This window comes from Mesoplodon densirostris, chromosome 3 (genome assembly GCF_025265405.1).
Source record: "Mesoplodon densirostris isolate mMesDen1 chromosome 3, mMesDen1 primary haplotype, whole genome shotgun sequence".
Classification (NCBI taxonomy): Eukaryota; Metazoa; Chordata; class Mammalia; order Artiodactyla; family Ziphiidae; genus Mesoplodon; species Mesoplodon densirostris.
This window is the reverse complement of record NC_082663.1, coordinates 172,191,529-172,203,887: the sequence shown is the minus strand read 5'-3', so window position 1 is coordinate 172,203,887 and position 12,359 is coordinate 172,191,529. Positions and strand designations below refer to the sequence as shown.

Here is a 12,359-nt window from a genome sequence, read left to right as displayed (position 1 = left end):
TTTAATGGTATTAATTGAAGGTGATTTAAAAAACCATGTGGGGCAAGTCAAACATATTTCCAGACCAGATCTGTCTCATGGGTGGCTATAGGTTAATACAAACCCTCTGTAATGCTGAGTGCATTTTTTTTTTAATTTTTTAAAATTAATTTATTTATTTTTGGCTGTGTTGGGTCTTCGTTCCTGTGAGAGGGCTTTCTCTAGCTGCGGCAAGCGGGGGCCACTCTTCATCGCGGTGCGCGGGCCTCTCACTGTCGCGGCCTCTCTTGTTGTGGATCACAGGCTCCAGATGCGCAGGCTCAGTAGTTGTGGCTCACGGGCCTAGTTGCTCTGCGGCATGTGGGATCTTCCCAGACCAGGGCTCGAACCCGTGTCCCCTGCATTGGCAGGCAGATTCTTAACCACTGCACCACCAGGGGAGCCCCTGAGTGCATATTCCATATAGATTATTCCAGCTACTCCTTCTTAAAGTTACGTGAATTTAAATGTCCTAATTTCAAATATAAACATTGTGTTCATAGCTTACCATATTAAGACATACTTTTTGTATTTGTTACCATGAATTAAGCTGTTTTCTGTTGATTTATTCATGCATACATGATTGTTTTCCTCCTGAAATTCATAGGACATATTTTTGTGTTGACTAATTTAGAAAAAGGCCTTGGTCTGTTGTACAAGGAGAAACAAATTACAGACCTAGACAGAAATGGAAATTTAAGATTCTACCTTCATAAGCATCATCCTCTAAATCAAAAACCTAACATTGTTTTTGGCATTTGCAGATTTCTTCAAAAAAAAAAAAAACTCTTATGTTGCAAAAAGAATCTGAAATAAAATCAAAGAAATGCTCTAGTTTATTTTTAAAATGTGGCCTTATGTTCTCTTATTTACTGGAAATACTGACCATCAAGTACTAGAACAGTCTTTATTTTGGTCCCCAAAACAGATTCAGGACTGCCTTAGAAACAGGTCTTCCATCTGTGAGAGAGCACATGTAAAAATAATCTCTAAGTCTATACGCTTCCAGAACAAGAAATTGGGCATTAAGTTCTGTTGTATATTCATATCTGTATAGTTATTACAGCACCCTAAAACAGAACCCACAAATTTATGACTAGCAGATCTTTTGTTCAGTCATATAAGCCTGGAGTGGCGTTAAAACCAAACGGTGGTGAGGGAAGTGTTGGCTTTATATCATAGGGTTTGACATCATCCCCTCCCAAAGTCTCATACTGAGAATAATCTAGAGTATTTACTGTCTAGTAATAAATACATCCAAAAGAAAATAATCTATTTACTTAAAGCATGGCAAGAAAATTTATCAAGGTATTACAAGGCTATTACTCTTCCTAGAGAAATCAAAGCAAAACTGTATTGATATCAGATTTGATATTGAGTAGCATCATTTAATTGATTGTATCAACTCCTTGTGAATTTTAGTATGGGGGTTAGCCTCCACCTTGGTCTTCTTGTTCACTCCCTGCTCTTGCTGGTTTGTTTTGTGTGTGTGGTATCATTCCAGTTGCCTCTGGGAAGAGAAAGGGCTGAGTTGAAAGTTAACACCAATGCCAACAGGCAGCCTGATTATTGTGACAGTTGATTTTGTAATGATTGGAAGTTTCTGTGTGATCTTTGTTCTATTTCTGATGCCATTCTTATCTTTAAAGCATGGCTCCATAACTAGTTAATATCAACAAGGAAGTTATATTAACAACTTTCTTGGGAAGTTATCAGAAGATCAAAATTATAGCCTTTTTGAATCTTGGCCATTACAACAACATGGTTTTCTCTTAGACTTATAGTAAATGTATCTCCCTTTGAGAAGCCTCTGTCAAAGCTAGGAGAGAATGGTGCCTAAAATTAGGCCTAGTTTACTGCGGAGATTGCTAACCTTCACTCATTCAAGTCCACCTTTCATGATTTTGTTATATCTAAGTGGTGACTGTACTGTGGGTTCCTTAGTATATTTTTTCTTTAAATTGATTCCTTGTTATTAGTAAAATTATTTTTTAAGGAAAATTCACATAAGGACCATAATTGGAAAATGAGAAGCATTTGACATAAATAGAAATTGATTTAAAAATATAATGAAAAATGTTCTTAAATTTTAAGTGCACATATTTGTGTTCCCTGGGCTCTGAGTATGTGGAAAAAGAAAGAAAGAGATAGTAGAGAAAAGGAAAAGGGTAACTAGCACCAAAGTAAAACACTTCCTTGATTTAAACAGAAGGGTAGAAGAAGCAGGAAGGAATTTTCTTACACATAATTCGAGGCTATGTGATAATTCTGTATACACCACCTGAATCATCTTTATCACCATTTATATGTGTGTCACTCCTGAGAAAAATATTGCCTCGGTGGAAGATTGATAAGACTTGAAGAATACCTTTAATTCTTGGTCAATACATCAAGATAGATTCTAGATCCATGATTTCTCTTCAAACCATCACCTCTTGCTGATTGCTCTGTATGTGGTAATAGCACCGTCATTGTCCCAGTGAGCCAGGCATGAACACTCAGAGTCACATGTCCGCCTCCCACATCTAATGAATCAGGAAGGCACGAATACCTCTGAAATATCTTGCGTAACTGTCCTCTTTTCAGTTGCCATTGCCACTGTCCTAGTTCACGATCGTGTCTGTTCTCATCTGGACTCTGTTGGGAGCCTATTAAACTACATCCCTGCTGTCAGTCTCTCTTTCTACAGTCTATCCTTTATACATTAATCATAAAAGCTAGCACTTACTGAGCACTAACTACATGTACCATAGCAAACATTTTATATATATGACCTACTTTAATTCTCATTACCATAGTCATATTTAAGGTCATTAACACTGAAGGTATCACTGCGGTTAAGGAAACAGACTTCTAGGGGTTCATTTACTTGCAGGGATCAGATTTGGCAGCTGGGACATGAATTCAGGTGGTTTGCTTTCAGACTCATGCTTTTAATCACTGCACTATTTTTATTCGCACTGTGTCCCAGTAAGTCTTCCTGAACCACGGCTTTCCTCATGCCCCAAGAATTCAGGAGATTCAATTAAGCACAAGCTATTGTTCCTAATATGTAAGCCCCTGATCTCAGGAACTTTCCAGCTTGGTTTTCTATAATTTCTCAGCTTGTGACAGAACTACTTTGTTAATATTTTCATGAATATAAATAGCTAATCCTGTACACACATTGAATTTCAGTCTCCTTTCTTTTTTGAATGGCTTGTCAACTCACCCCTACCTTCTTTATGACTTTAAAACATAAAAAAACAGCTTCTCTTCAGTGAGACCTTTCAGACCTTAATGCCAGAATGCACACTCTTGGAGCCAGACAGCTCAGGTTTGAACACTGATTTGTATACATTACTGAATATATCTAAGCTCAATATCACCAATGTTACAGGGTTACTCTCAGGATTAAGTAAGATAATCCACTGAAAATGCTTAAAATTGTGCCTAACACATAGAAAGGACTCAGTAAATGGAAGGCACCATCATCAGCATCATCAAACTCCCCCAGGGCATTTTCACCTACTTTATGAAAACATAATTTCCACCTTATATGTTTTTAGCAGTTGTTTTATTCCCTCTTTTCTGCCCTCTCATTCCAATTAGTCATAAACTTCCCAGTGGAAGCCTTCTTTTAAACATCTTTGTATCCATGATGCTATTAGCCTGGTGATTTGCTTAGAGTTGTTGATTAGTAGGTAATTATAAAATGGATTGCTTGTGACAATTATATTGATAAAACCATAAAATTTCCCTCAATTAAATAAGCAATGCAGAATTCTACTATATATTTTTCCATTACTCATTGTTTTTTCTCTAGTAGAAGACCTTGTTCTTTCTAGTCATATTGCCATGGACATTTCACCAAATTATCTACATGATTTTTGGATCAAGCAGAGCTTTGTTCCTGATGTTCTCATCCTGAGATGTGGGTTAGAAACATGGGCAAATGAATTTCTTAGGAGAACCTACATTCTTGCGATACCATTGCCATTATTGTGAATCAAAAAGAAATATATCATGTACTTCCTATATTAGAAAAACGTTAAATCTTTTTTTCTTCCAGTTTTATTGAGATATAATTGACATACAGAACTGTATAAGTTTAAGGTATACAGCATAATGATTTGACGTAAATAGATCATGAAATGATTACCATCATAACTTTAGTGAACATCAATAATCTCATATACATAATAAATTAAAGAAATAGAAAACAAAATTTTTTCCTTGTGATGAGAACTCTTACGATTTACTCTCTTAACTTGTAAATATAACATATAGCAGTGTTAATTTGTCATGTTGTACATTACATGCCTAATACTTATTTATCTTATAACTGGAAGTTTGTACCTTTTGGCTACATTCATCCAGTTCTCCCTCCCACCACCCCCGCTTCTAATAACCACAAATCTGATCTTTTTTCTATGAATTTGTTTTTTTGTTTATTTGTTTTTGAAGTCTAATTGACCTACAACACTATGTTAGTTCCTGGTACACAACATATTTCTATACATTTCAAAATGGTCACCATGATAAGTCTAGAAAACCGTTAAATCTTCCATATCATCCTTAGAAATGTAAACATCATTGTTTCATAGTTTTTTGGCATTCCCATGTACATTAACTATTATATACTTCCTTTTGGTCTTTAACCCACATTTTTGGCTTCGATTCCATGTGCAAGTTATATTTTCTTGATTTCTATTATAAGAAATGCATAAATACTAAAATAAAATTTAAAAAAGAACTCTGTACCACTAAATTCATCTTACTTTTCAACAGTGCCATGCGGACCACAAATTTAGAAACACCAGCTCCGTGGATGAAGTCCATGTTCGTTGCTTGATTTCTAAAATATATGTAATCTACCCTGTATCTTCAAACATTGCCCATTATTCTCACACCACATCCTTTATTTTCTTGAGGTTTTTTGGATAAGTTGAACCTATTTCAGGTCTTCGTGCTCATTTTTCTTAATACTAAGCTCAAGTTCAACCTTCTCTGCCTCTATCAGTGTATACATATTTGTCAAATAATTCTCCAAATAGAAAAAAAATAGGGCTTCCCTGGGGGCACAGTGGTTAAGAATCCGCCTGACAATGCAGGGGACACGGGTTCAAGCCCTGGTCCAGGAAGATCCCACATGCCACGGAGCAACTGTGTGCCACAACTACTGAAGCCCGTGGGCCTAGGGCCTGTGCTCTGCAACAAGAGAAGCCACCGCAATGAGAAGCCCACGCACCACAATGAAGAGTAGCCTCTGCTCACCGCAACTAAAGCCCGTGCGCAGCAATGAAGACCCAACACAGCCCAAAATAAATAAATTAAATAAATAAATTTTTTAAAAAGAAAAAAAAATAGCTCCACCTTCTAGGCTGTGTTATAACTTATATGTCTTTAGCAAACACAAGTAAAGATACTCATCATTGACATAAATTATTGTGGGGGAAATAAAAAGAGAAATGAAAACATATAAGTTAATAGTAATTGTTTTATTGAAGAGATTGGAATAAAAAATTAATAAACCTAAATGATAGGAGAGAAATAAACAACTGTAACCCAGTCCTACAGTCTTGGGTTACTTTGGAATCACAGTAAGTTGTGAGCCCATTTTAGTCAATAATAAACTTTTCAAATTACTTGAAGCAACCTAATATATTAAATGAAATCAGTGTGAAAGACTGCACAGTAATAGATTTTTATTTTATTTTTGAGCTTCAATTTAGAAAAATTAACTTTGGTTTCAGGAGACGAAAATGAATGGATTACATAAAGAGCTGGGCCAGGAATGGCCATGGAGAAGTCACTTGCCCTTTCTGGGATGAAAATTCCTTATTTCTAAAGAGAATGCATTTGACTAGATGCTTCTTTAAAGTCCTTGGACTTATTTATAATCTTTGATGTAACCAAGGTTACTATAGATGTCTCAATGTAGGAGTAACTTTCTTTATAAATTAATGATCTCCTAGAATGTTTCCCTTCAAGTTTTTGACAATTTCAAAGCAAGTCAAATGCAAAAATAAACTCCTTTAGGCTTTTAACTTAAAAGGGATGACATTCCCACTCCATTTTTAAAATCTGTTTTGTTATTAGTGATGTGACATTATATATATACTGGAATATTCATGTACTACATTTAAAAATCCCACATTGGAATGCAAATTGGTGCAACTATTATGGAAAACAGTATGGAGGTTCCTTAAAAAACTAAAAATAGAGTTACCATATGATCCAGCAATCCCATTTCTGGGTATATATCTGGAGGAAACTCTAATTCGAAAAGATACATGCACCCCAGTGTTCACTGCAGCACTATTTACAATAGCCAAGACATGGAAGCAACCTAAATGTCTATCAACAGATGAATGGAAAAGAAGATGTGGTACATATATACAATGGAATATTACTCAGCCATAAAAAGGAACGAAATAATGCCATTCGCAGCAATATGGATGGACCTAGAAATTATACTAAGTGAAGTAAGTTAGAAAGAGAAATACAAATACCCTATGATATCACTTAAATGTGGAATCTAAAATATGATAACATGAACTTATTTACAAAACAGAAACAGACTTGAAGACAAAGAAAACAAATTTATGGTTACCAAGGTGAAAGGTGGGGGAGGGATAAACTAGGAGTTTGGGATTAGCAGATACAAACTACTGTATATAAAATAGATAAACAACAAGATCCTACTGTATAGCATAGGGAACTATATTCAATACCTTGTAATAACCTATAATGGAAAAGAATATGGAAAAGAATGTGAAAAAGAATATATATATCTAACAAAATCACTTTGCTGTCCAGCAGAAACTAGCACAATATTGTAAATCAACTATACTTCAACTAATAAAAAAGAAGGTTTAACTATTAAAAAAATAATCCCACATTGGAATTTTAAATTTCAAGGTTGCTCTGACAGTACCTAGTGAGGAAATGGGGCTTTAGAGGTGGAGAGGGGCTGCACAGAGGAGTCATAGGAAGTCTAAGGAAAATTGTTTGTTTTCAAGGTGACAAATTTCATTTCTGCTTACATTCCGTGGTCAAGAACTAGCTGTGTGTTCCTGTGGAGATAAAAATGGGGATGGGAAGTGTAGCTCAGTTGTGTGCTAGGAAGGGACAGTGGGTTTTATGACTTTCTAGCATCTGTGAAACATTCATGACATCATTTTATTTCTCACAAGCTTCTCAGAGAAGTAATATTTTTCATTTTACAGATGAAGCAACTTAAGTTTAGAGGAGCTAAGTAATTTGTTCAAGGCTATTCAATAGAGTTATTTACCCAGATTCCAAGTTTTTACCCCACTGCCTTTCACAAACACATGAGGTAAAGAGATGAATCAATTAAAATAAAAAAGTTATTTCTAAACTTGATAATAGCTACTTTTATGGAGACAGTGCAATGAAGTAATAGCATTTAATATGATAACTATATACATATATCAACAAAATGTTAACTTATAGGAATAGCAATTATATTTACATGGGGCAATAACATCAAGTGAGAAACAATTTAGCAACAATATTTTACTTTTTCAGAAACATATTTATTGCTTATAAGATATTATTATTCACTTCTAAGTGAACCTATGGATCACCAGGCAAATCTGGACTTAACTAAGAAACTGTTGGATTCAGTATATTTGTATAATAGTGTTACTTGCAGAAAAGTCTCATCAGAAAGAAAACCTAATAAAAGGATTGCATGACTACTATTTACAGTAATTTTGAGGACTAATATCTTATTTTGACTATCTATCAAAAAAAACAGGTCAAGACAACATTAATTTTTATCCAAGTATATGGTGTTTCCTAATTCAATCGAAATTCTTCTTTTGCTACGTTTAAAAGACATGTTCATCAATGTGACTGATGCAACTAAAAGAGCTCTCCTGTTCAGCTGCTGTCCCCAAATAAATGTAAACCATTAAATAATTTTAAAAAACATGAAAATGTGAGATGGTGGAGATTGACTCTATAGACATTGTGCTCTGTACACAGACTCATTGAATGTTTCTTTCACTCCATTTGATGCAGTCAAATAATTCCTTCATCTTATTTTTGCATTTTCAGAAAATAATTCTATCCAGCATTGCAGCTGTGCAAATTTGAGCATGTCACAGACTGAAAAGGGCATCAAATAGCAGTGAGGAAAATAATGCTTTGTTTTGTTTTGTTTTGTTTTATACTTAACTTTTTCTTCAAAAGGAGGTTATTATGAAGGTCACAGCACACTGCAGGCATAATAGCCCAGAAAAGCATTTCTGGGGTATACAAGCTGGGGCTAAGCAGAATTTGTTTACTATTCTCATTTGCCACTCCTGAAGTCTATCTCGTTTAGGAAATCAAGAACAGTTAGTTTTATTAATCCAGGGCAGAAAGAGATCAGAAAAGCTCAAGGACTAGAGAATTGACACGTATGTTAAGCATGACTAAGTATATTATTTTTTTGCTTACTTAAAAAATTTTTTTTATTGAAGTATAGTTATGTCAATGCTGTGCCAATCTCTGCTGTACAGCAAAGTGACTCAATTATATGCATATATATGCTTTTTAAAATTCTTTTCCATTATGGTTTATCACAGGATTTTGAATATAGTTCCCTGTCTGTGTTATACAGTAGGACCTTGTTTATCCATTCTATACGTAATAGTTTGCATCTACCAACCCCAAACTCCCAGTGCATCCCTCTCCCTCCTCCCCTTCCCCTTGGCAACCACAAGTCTGATCTCTATGTCTGTGAGTCTGTTTCTGTTTCATAGATTGGCTCATTTGTGTCATATTTTAGATTCCATATATAATTGATATCATAGGGTATTTGTCTTTCTCTTTCTGACTTCACTTAGTATGATAATCTCTAGTTGCATCCATGTTGTTGCAAATGGCATTATTTTGTTCTTCTTTTTTTTCTCCTGGCCGTGCCTTGCGGCATGTGGGATTTTAGTTCCCTGACCAGGGATCAAACCTGCACCCCCTGCAGTGAAAGCATGGAGTCTTACCCACTGGACCGCCAGGGAAGTCCCCTTGTTTACTTTTATATATGGTGTCTCTGCTATTCAAGAAATTGACAGTGCTTCATGCTTAACATATAAACCACCTCATAAATGTTTAAATTTTCACATTTGTCTCCCAATTGATCCACCCCAAAATTAACTACTCCTTGTTATACATCATCCCTCAGAATAATGTCAAAAAGAAATACTAAAAAATAGCATTTTCTCTAGTTCTTCTCCCCTACCCTCCACAAACCTAATTGTTTTGCCCATAAGCATTTCTCTATCAGCTCTATAAGAAGGTATCTTTATTTGTGAATACTGAAGTACAATAAATGACATTGATAATAAGATGAAAGCTTCAATGTAGATAACTGAGTTTACTGGAATAGTTTCCAAACATGATTTCGAATCTGCCTTTACTCGTATGACTTACAGCACCATTCACTTTGATTTTCATCATATCTACTGTTCACTGCTAAGTGGTGAAGAGCTTTGTAATATAAAAGACAATGTGTAATGCATGAGCTGTGAAATACCTCCTTGCTAAACATATAATACAATCACGAGCATTAATTGTAACCACTTAATGATTACATTTTCTAAGTTGGTGATTTCTTGTTACCAGTATTAGTGACTGAGAGTAAAATTAGATTGATAGAAAAATAAAATTTTAGGCTTAAATATCAAAGATTAAGGCCAGTTGTAATTTTACTTTGGGTAATTACTCCAAAGAGGTAAAAATCACTGTTTGTAAATTGGTAGTCAATTGTGTAACTACGGCCTATAGCACAGATCATTAGACATGGACAGAGTTAAATTTTATTTATTTCCATCAACATTGGACAATTGAGAAATTTCATATGCAAATCTTAAACATCTTTACATCTTAAATATCTGGGTTGTCATTTGCATTTGAAAATGATTGGGTAGAGTTGAATTCTCACCTGTCCTAGTGGGTGAGGCACACAGTCTCCTTTACCAAAACTCCTAACACCCCCTGTTGTATTTTCAGGACTATATGATTTTCTTCTTGAACTACTGTTTCCTTATTTTGGAAAACTATATGCATCTCATTCGAACTATATATATATCTCACTCGAAATAGGGCGAAATAAAAGATAATCATTTCCCAAATGAGAACACATACGTATCTGTGGAAATGAAGAATATTCATTTACTTTTAATAGGCGGAGAGAATTTCTATCACAAAATGATACTGTAAGAAATGAATGTGAAAACTATTAATCAACCAAGGTTTGCCTGAGAGTAGACAGTGAGTTGCAGAGAAGTGTCAGAACCTAGCCAACCTAGGTCTCACTTGCTTTTCACATTCTACAAATGGGTTTATTTATCATAAATATCTTGCATATGCAATGCAAATTGATTTTAAGTTCATTCAGTTTATCTCTACCACCTGCTTTCATGGAAAATGGATTTTAAACAGAGTTGTGAAGTTCTATATATGGACATCTGTGCATCTAGTCTTCTCTGTATTTTCCTTTTATTTTTTCTTCCAGCTTACATCTAAGCAACTAAAACGTGTGTTGCAGTTTTCCTGTACATTACTGATTAGCAGCCTTGCATAGCCAATTAACACTTTTTCCTTCATCTTCTTTGATAAAATAAGGCAGCTGGATATAGCACAAAAAAACTATGATTCCTTTTTTTTTTTTTTTGCGGTACGCGGGCCTCTCACTGTTGTGGCCTCTTCCGTTGCGGAGCACAGGCTCTGGACGCACAGGCTCAGCGGCCATGGCTCACGTGACCAGCCGATCCGCGGCATGTGGGATCTTCCCAGACCGGGGCACGAACCCGTGTCCCCTGCGTCAGCAGGCGGATTCTCAACCATTGCGCCACCAGGGAAGCCCTATAATTCCTTTTAAGAGTTTCCTTTGTGGTTGTGTTACCATATAGTTGAATGGCCCTGAGCAAGTCATTTTCTCTTTCGGCCCTCAATATCTTCATCTCAAAATAAAAAATTTAACTAGATTAAATGTGAAGGTCCTTTTCACCCCTAAAATGCTGTTCTGTATTTCCTGATATTTAGCAGCTCTGTCATAAGGCAAATGTCTGGTGGGTATTTAGGTTTTCCACGTTCCCATGAGTTCCTAACAGAAATTTCTTCATGTTTTCTTATTCTGTAAAACTCAGCAATTAATAGATCTAGTTTATCTGTCAAGTATAGAGAACTCTGGGAGCAACTGTGGGGCAAGAGGCCCAGGGGGTTGCCATAGAGGTGGTTGGTAAATTAGTTAAGGTATGAAAAAAATGAATGTGGCCTGGGAAAAATAGGCCCACCGTGGGTGTGAATAGCGAGGATGGAATTTCATTGAATTCATGTGAATGAGAAATTGCAGAGGATGAAGATAGGACAATGGCTGTGACATAGCTTTCATAGAAGAGAAAGAATAGACACCTGGCATCCTCAAACAGAAATAACACTTGCAATCAAGAGCACATGGTATGAACTTAATTTATTATTTTGTGTTTAATTATATAAATTGGGCTGCTATGAATCAGCAGTCCATTAAAATAGTACTGATACTACCAATCTGTAATAATGATAAGAATATAATGTGCTAGCATTTGTAAGACCTTTATATCATCTCATTCACTTTTCACAGTAATTCTATAAGGTGATACTCATTATCCAGGTGGCATTATGATGTACAAGCAATCTTGTAGAAAAGTATCCAGAAAGGGTAGAGACTTCTTCCAAGACCATAGAATAAAAGTTACTATAAAAGTTACTAGAATTGAATAAGTTACTAAACAGATACCTGTGTTTGCTGAGAGTCCAGTTTTCCAATCCAGTGATGACTGAGCTGTTCTGAATTTGTGTTTGCAGAAAGACTTGTCCTTGGCTATATTTTTGCCTAGTGTGTAATTTCTTTTCTATTTATTGTTATGGCATCTATCTATCTATCTATCTATCTACCTACCTACCTATCTATGTAACTTGATTGCACACATGTAAGGTATAATCAGACTGTATTTGTCAGGTTAAGCTAGACTATGCTATGGTAGAAAATAACACTCAAATCTCAGTGGATTAAAATTTATATATAATATTATACATATTCTTGTATTGCTCTTTCCACTGTGCTTTTTCATTCTGTGGTATGCCATTCTCAGAGTCAAAGGTGAAATAACAAAAGAATAAAATGATTCTTAAAGTTTCTGCTTGAAGAAGCAAGAAGGACTACAATTCTGCAGCCTGTGGAACGAAAACCACATTCACAGAAAGAGAAAAAAATAAAAATGCAGAAGACTATGTACCAGATGAAGGAACAACATAAAACCCAAGAAAAACAACTAAATGAAGTGGAGATAGGCAACCTTCCAGAAAAA

The 12,359-nt window shown here is 35.3% G+C and overlaps 1 protein-coding gene across 5 annotated transcripts in view; it reads left to right on the top strand.

The window, feature by feature from the left end:
- Positions 1–12,359, top strand: part of GABRG2 (gamma-aminobutyric acid type A receptor subunit gamma2) — a 132,086-nt gene that overhangs the window by 50,705 nt on the left and 69,022 nt on the right. The window lies entirely within an intron of this gene.